The sequence below is a fragment of the Manduca sexta genome, unplaced genomic scaffold, assembly GCF_014839805.1.
Source record: "Manduca sexta isolate Smith_Timp_Sample1 unplaced genomic scaffold, JHU_Msex_v1.0 HiC_scaffold_702, whole genome shotgun sequence".
Taxonomy (NCBI): domain Eukaryota; kingdom Metazoa; phylum Arthropoda; class Insecta; order Lepidoptera; family Sphingidae; genus Manduca; species Manduca sexta.
The window spans coordinates 1-8,348 of record NW_023595520.1 but is presented as its reverse complement, the minus strand read 5'-3'; the positions used below and the strand labels follow the sequence as shown (position 1 = coordinate 8,348).

At 37.1% G+C, this 8,348-nt stretch overlaps 1 pseudogene; it reads left to right on the top strand.

Moving 5' to 3' along the window:
- The first annotated feature begins 564 nt into the window (after positions 1–564).
- Positions 565–4,086, top strand: LOC119193559 (annotated as a pseudogene).
- Positions 4,087–8,348: the final 4,262 nt, after the last annotated feature.

The following is an 8,348-nucleotide window of genomic DNA, read 5'->3' as shown; positions in this document are numbered from 1 at the left end:
GCTGATAGTGCGTAATAAGAGCGGCTTCAACAATAGGTGTTTGTACTTTTATAGAACGGACCAAGGACTTGATGACGTAATGTCTAAGGTAAAGCTGGTGGTAGGATATTCTTTTATGCTTAGATAGAAAGCAGCCGACACGAATACAAAACACGACAAAATAGCCCACATCAGGTGTTTTAGTATCATCCTGGTCATTCAGTTTTGAACTAAACTATATATATCGACTAGCAAGATAATCGTTTCTGGTCAATCCATATTCTATGTGGACGCCATTTCACTTACAAACAGGTATAGTAGAGTTACTATGTTGTGTACCCCTATAAAAAACCGGACTAACTCGAGTTGAACTCCGCCACGTGGTTTTCGTACAAACTAGCTTATATCCAAATATTGTCGTTTAATGTCGGATTTATACGTACATCTTGCGTGTATCCGCGAATGGATAGGCAGAGGTTCAACCAGGACACCCACTTTTCGCCAAATGTGTTCCGTCCCATGATGTGATAGGAGGAGAGCCTATCACCATATGAGGCACAAATTCCAGACTAGGCGGGCACTGAGCAAAAAAACTGAGTTTCTCTTTATCTGACCCGGGATTCGAACCCGTGACCCATTGAAGCAGTACGAGCAAGATTTATATGATTTCGTTTAAATAATAAAGACAATATGCACATAGTTGTAAATACCTTCTGGTTAGTGACGTAGTTTCCTTCTCCAGGGTGTCCATCAGCCATGGCTTCAGACCAGGAGTCGTGTTCGGACGAGGAGCCCGACAGCGAGATGCTGAGCGATGATCTGTGTCTCCCAGACAGCGATGACGACCGGCAACCCAGGACTGTGCAGGTATTCACTTCTTTTCTATTGCAGTTATATGGCAAGACAATGGTGATGGTAAGCGATCATCTATAAGCATTAGCAACACCAAACAGAACTTTGAATTACAAAGTACTGCGTGGCATTCCAATGCGTGGTTCAACCTGAAAAATATTATGTTACGTTTCATAGTGCCCAATAATTATAGTGGCTACAATGTCCTTCAAACCGAAATATAACAGTGCCTGCACACTGTTGTTTGGCGATAGACATTGCGATGGTATGTACCAATACGGCATCTCGCATATGAGATCTTTACCACCAGAGAACGTACTTAACTCAACTACTCTAGCGGGTTTATAGTCAAGGAACGGCACAGAATAGCGAGTATTAAGAGTTTTAAATTAATTGTATTGCTTTGGTGTGAAAACTTTGCTTTGACATGAATTAAAATAAATATTGTGTGGTTTGGTTTCCTAATATTAATAATAGAAATACATAGCGGTCAGCTTACGAAGTCTTCTTTCTAAATCAAATGAAAATCTATATTGAAATTTTATAAATCTTAAGCAAACTATTACCTACGTGAGAAGTCTTCTTTAATAATCTCTTTTATTTTTGGAATAATAGTGATTAGACAGTGATATTACTGCACCTGATGGTAAACTGAAGTGGCGTCTAGATGGAGTATCTATATCAAATCGAGATGGCAGATATAATCATTATTCTCTAGTCGACAGTTGTTCGAAATTCTCACAACACACACATCACGCATTTACCCCCGAAGGTGTATGCAGAGGCGCAACCAGGGCACCCACCTTTCGCCAAGTGTGTTCCGTCCCATGATATGATAGGAGGCGAGCCTATATGGGGCATAAATTCCAGACTCCAGGCTGATACTGAGCGTTTAAAATTCTCGACTTCCCCCAGACCCTGTCCGAGGACCTGCAGCCCCTGAACTCTTGCATCATCCGCGCACCTCGCAAGCTCTTCACGAACTGCCGCGAGCGCTGGCGGCAGCAGAACGTGTCGGGTGCGTTTGCTGAGCTCAGGAGACTGGTGCCGACCCACCCGCCTGACAAGAAGCTGTCCAAGAACGAGATATTGAGAATGGCTATTAGGTAGGTAAATCTCAAATTTCTATCTTTTCAGAACTGAATTTATTCCATACATTGTGAACTGTTTAAGGAATTTATTTATTTATTAAAGGAACAACTCACAAAACATACATTGACAAGATGTATGTTTTGATAAGACAGGGTAAAGGGGGGGGGGGGGTAGATAATTGTAATTACAAAACCAGAAGGATTAACAACAGTAAACCATCCAAACGAGCGCGATAACTAACGCTAGCTTACTCTAGACTGTAATAGGTACTATTCTGTTCAGCATTATGTGGTAGTACATGCAATCAAGGCGGTGATATGGCTTTAAAGCTGTCATGAATTTTGCGTTTAAATGCTGTGAGTTTTTTTTGTAAAAATAGGAATAAGTGGATTACAAGGAAAAGCAATGAAACGATAACTTTACAATCAGACGTATATTCGTTGACTGGCGCGATCGTACGAGCCGTTGAACTTATTACAAAATTACCCTCAGTTTGTAATTATTAAAATAAAACACATAGCATCTGATACCTAGTTATTTTGTGGGAGTTAACGCATTGTGCTATGTTAACTGTAAAATCAATTTAATTCTCAAGTATTTCAGTCAATATTGACTAACAATATATATTTTTTATTAGTTAATATAGTTTATGCTATTGAAATATTATTATAGTCATAAATTATGATTGGTTTGTGTAGAGAAAAGTGAAATCAGAATGTGTTGTATTTATGGTAACGTGTCTTTTTTTCTTTCTTCCACAGGTACATAGGCCTTCTTTGCGAAGTCTTGGAGTGGCAAAAGACTCACGGCCTATCCATGAACAAGGAAAACTCCGCATCTCTCGCCATCAAATGCGAATCACCTCTCAGTCCTCAATCTCGACGACTGCTCCTGAAGCGGCCTTATTACGAAGACGAAGGTCCTAGAGCTAAGGTCTTCGACAGCGACCAGAGGTGTGGTAACGAAGAGAATGAGGAAACTATCTTCCGAAGATCCTGCCAGAGGACTTCGATCAGTACAAGGACAGAAATAATCTTCGGGAAGGACCATCTGAGAGTTTTAAGAATCAGTACTACTTTCCTTCTAGATGGAGGCAGAATATGCCGTTCAGGAATATTGCTGATAGGAATGGTAATAATTTGTTGATGATAGCTCCCGCACAGAATGGTAAAGATGATGGTAAGAATGGTCAAAAGACAAGGACAAGGACGATGGTAAATAAAGCGATGGTGAATTTAATGTTGGTGACATTTATTAATTTTGGAATCGTTTGTTTATCCCAATTGAACAAGTTTTAGAACTTGTTAAGAAGGACGTTTATCGCGTATCCATAATACATGGATTATTTTACCAAATTCCATAAAATCAAAGCGAGTTCCCATTTAAGGAATTTAGGCACTGGGTTTTGAATAACTGCAGTTTTAAAACACTTTTATTGTATTCAGGTTTAGATTTTAAAGCCAGTATAGTTACTGACCATAATAGTTTAGCTCACTGGACGAGCGCGGTGCTATCATTCAGAGCATCTTGCATTCAGCATGTAAAATATTGAGAAAATATTGAGTGGTGATAATTGGTTAGGCGATAAAAGAGGCACTATAAGTAGGTGGGACATTGAATTGAACCTTAACTCATTCATTAAAGAAGATCCGTGGTTTTATCAACTGTATATTCGTATGAGTTGTAATTGTTATTATTTAAGCTAAGATGTATAAAGGCTATTTCAGTTTCCGAGTAAAAAATATGTTTCTATTCGAGCGCGGCAAAGTGATCCCATTGCACCCTATGGTAAGTGGAGTGGGGTCCAATAGAATATCGACTAACGAGAGATGATTACCCCGACAGTCGACGTAATCATGCCGGCCTGTTGGAACCGGATATACACAGACTAATACCTGAACTCGACACACTTACGTGGGCCACTATGGTGGGTTTTAACACCTTGTGTAAGGTGGTCGTTATCCAGGCAGATATAAAATATATGTTATCACCAACAATTGAATTAATTGATCTTGTATTGAATTATACTTGGAGTAATCCATAATGTTTTGTTGTTTTTGTGATGTATGTTTAATGTAAGCCGAAGTAGTTTTATCGATCTCAACCCTGTAAGTATGTAACCAAAGATTTGCTGTTGTATTTGTGACGTTATTTTCATTAAAACATATGAGAATGTGCGTCTTTTATTTTATTATTGGATGTTAACTAATAACTCTTGCCAGCTTGGTTTCGTCTGTTCAAAATCATATTTTAGAGATTTTAATTTCGAAATGACATTACCAAATATATTTATTGTGTACTAAAGAAACGCTCGAAGCACCAGAGATCAATTTAGAGGAGTTAACATTTATAAACAAAAATATTTATGTTGCGATAACTTTTTACCTAAACTTGGTAAAGAGTAAGATGGTATAATAATCGAATTAGAATCTTTGTTTCGAAAAATACCAAGCCTGACCAGAAAAATAAAAACCTTGCCATTTTGTGGTAAAGTATGAACTTAACTGCTTATACTGATAATGTTAACTTTAAAATGAAAAGCCAAAAGTAGCCTAGTCATTGTAGGTTTTTATTTACCTTGGGTCATTTTATATTCTAAACCAAATTAAATAAAAAAATTAAAGTACATTTCTTAAAATCGGAATCACGTATCACTTTTCAATCGTTCCTATTTTTTAGGTTTGGATAAATATTAATTTTAAAAATGCTTTAGGTCGGACGCGTCATACGACTTGTAGTTGTGACTGGGAAAATCGAAAGCAAAATCTAAAACAACACGGGAATCAAAACAGCTACCTCGCAATTCACTAAGTAACAAAGCTTGCGGTAAATTGAAAACGCTTTGTCATGAAATATTAGTCTACGATCTTGCGTTCCTTTCTAATGCTTTGGTTGGTACACTTCTCTCTTTCTAAAGGGGCGTGGCTACACTAAGGGCAGACCCTACCTCCCTATACAATATTTAGCAGTTGTCATTTTGTAGTCTGGAATTTCGCTATTGCGAAACTCACTTCACATGTTATTTTTTGTAACATGGTGTAGGTATACTAATAGGAAATATAGTGTAGTTCAGATACCTTACTATACATCTGTTTGTTTTTCTTTAATACTTTTTTTTGCTGAAACGTCGGGAGAAACTTGTAATATAAAATCTGCAAAATAGTTTTATGTCAAATGTCAATGGATGATGTTTGTTCACGGTGGTGGACCAATATGTGGTCTCATTTATTAACGCAATGTCAAAATGATTCCATAGAATGACAAGAATGCCTCTGTGGGCATATATAGTACCTAAAAATTTGAATAACAAATACTATAATGTAATATTTGGGGGTTTCTGTTCACTATCAGTCCATAGCCCGCTCTCACATCATGGGACGCAATACACAAGAGAAAAGAGAGTGCCCTGATAACACCTCTGCCTACCCTTTCAAAGAAAATGCGTGTGGTATGTGTGTGTACTATGCTCATCATGATGAGACTTTATATCTGATCTCAAAAGTGATAAGTGTTTTCAACCGAAATAATAGTGTTTGAATTCTCTTATTTGGCGAAGGAAAATAATTTCGGAAACGGTTATGCTTCAGTTATGTTGAAATAATTGTCATTACGAGATTACTGCCATATAAATAATCGGAAGTAGGTATTTGGTTTCATGCTGACAGTGAGATTGTAGGAAGCAGCGAAATACATTCCGGTTAGCAAACCCCCACTTATGTCCTTAAAATGTACAACAATTTGCAATAGGGGACCGGCCTATGCTTGATTTTGTACATTATTCTATATTTAACGGTTAATAATACGAAAAAGAAGCACTGCTGTGAAAACTGCATACAAATTGGTTAAAAAATGAGCGAGTAATTCATATTTAAAATATTGTAATGTGCAGAAGTGGGCGCGATGTGGGGATATCGTTTCATCTCGTTCTTTCGCACACGTCTTAATTCCCGATGACTATATAATCACGCTATGACCAATAGGAGCGGAGCAGTAATGGCTTATCTCAGGAACTATCGTTTCGAACTGAATTTTTTTTTTTGTGTTGGATAGCTCTTTGTTGTTGGAGTGCTATAGGCTATATATCATCACGCTATGACCAATAGGAGCGGAGCAGTAATGAAACATATTGCAAAACCATGCCTTTCACCATATCTGGCGCAAATTTCTGACTCCAGGCTTATACTGAATAGGAAAATTCAATACCACATTACCCGACCTGGGTATCGAATCCAAGCCATCAACACTGCACACGTACTGACATACAGCTACGCTATCGAGACAGTCAAGAATTTCCGCCATTCACAATTTATATTTTAGAAATTTAAGTATAATATTGTTTATTTAGTAAGGCTAAAATGATCTCACCAGTATAAAACTATTTCAAATATCATAAATTGCACCCTCTAATCCGCAAATCAAGTACTTCTCACGTTTAATTGTATAATTATTTTATGAGCCCACGCTCCCCTCGTGTTAGGGCGGCTGGTGGTGTGCCGATAGCCGAGAGCTCGATGTTTCGGCTCAATGGATGGGAGATTGGGGAAGAGCGCGGAAGCGATATAACGTACAGTATGTGATTTTATACGACTCAGAGTCACGTTTTAAAGGAAGGATGAAAAAATAGTTATTTAATGAGCAAAATTAAAACAGAGGATAAATTATTGACTTCTCCTTTAAAATATCTTTGACGTTGTAGAAAACACTTAAGAAAGTCAACCGCCATAGCTTTCATGAAAACTCAGAATTTGTAGACACATCACGACATTAGCTAGGGGTAAGCAGAGTTGCACCAAGAGCAACCACTTTTCGCCATGCGTGTTCCTTCCCATTATATGATAGGGGGCGAGCCTACCGCCATATCGGGCACAAATTCCAGACTCCAAGCTGAAACTGAACAGTAAAAAATGATTTTTAAACACAGGATACGAACCCGGGGTCTCAAAGCGATGGTCGAACTGCGCGATACAAAAACGCTAATAAGGTAGGTATATAAATATCCTATAACTTTTTATAAGCGTGTACTTCTCATACATATAAAATTATTGAGATATAATACGACAAAGAGGTCTAAGATAATTATAATATAGCGGATATTGGAATGATGCTTATACAAAAAATTGCGCTTATGTGATGGTAACTCAATCTACTGTGAAATAGCAAAACATCATATTAAAATACTTCATATTTTTCCTTGTCAAGATTTGCACGTCTCTAGTGCGAATATTAGCATATTATCCGTAAATATATTCTTTTTGTATTCATATTTAAGGACGTAACATTTTGTCATACGAACATTTCAAATAAGACAGCGACTTATTAAGTACCAATTGGTAATTAATTATATAGTTTAATATTTTTGTATTACGATACTGTTTTCTAAAACTAATATAAATTCGCTTACCAAACAATCACAACTTCGCATGTGCAAACCCATGATTTTGAGATTAAGTCAAATTCAATCTGAATCAGGGTGTGATACAATAACTTTCTCCGCGGGAAGGGAACGGCACGCGACCGACCCGCGTCCATGGCTTATCGACACCAACCAGTTATTTGTCTATTGCACTTTTTATTTGAGTCGGCGCTAATATTTGGGGTAAGTGATACCTAATGGTAACACAATTTGTTATAATTTTAATATTTATTAGTTTTATCGACACACGCCATATTGCTTTTAGCCGCCAGCTCACATAATTCAAAAATGGAACACAGATTTTATATTGTTTCTTGTTTTTGTTTCACAATAATAAGCAAAGGAAGCGAATATACATCCTCATTATTGTACAGTAGACTACTATAATACATATTATATTCATTTAAATTAAACAATGATGACTGTGATTATGTCAATTTTACGGAGCTAATGCCAATATTCTTTTCAGCATAGATTTCGTGCTATTTGAGGTAGATAAAATTTTAAAATATTGTATATTTTTTCTTTGCATGTAATAATATTAGCCTTGTATTTTATACTGTCCCACTGTTGGGGACGGGCCTCCTCTACTACTGAGGAAGATTAGTTCTTAGTCCAACATGCTGGCCCAGTGTGGGTTGGCAGACATCCCATACTTTCAAAATTTATTTATGGAGAATTCTAAGGTATGTAGTTTTCATCACGATGTTTTCCTTCACGGTTAAAGCGAACGATAATTCATAAACAATAAACAATCGATACGATTTTCTTTAAACATATTAAGTATATTCTATTTAGTTAAATTTGCTGGACTATGGCTCTTGTAAGGAAACTAAACTGAGGTTGATGCACTTAAAACGTGAAGTAAAATTAAAACAGTCATTTAAAGACTTAAAATTCTAAATAGTTCGAATTTTGCAGATGCCGGGGATAGAACCGGGGCCTTTCACATGCAAAGCGAGCAGCCTACCACTGAGCTACATCCCCTATGTATACCCTAGACATAAATTCT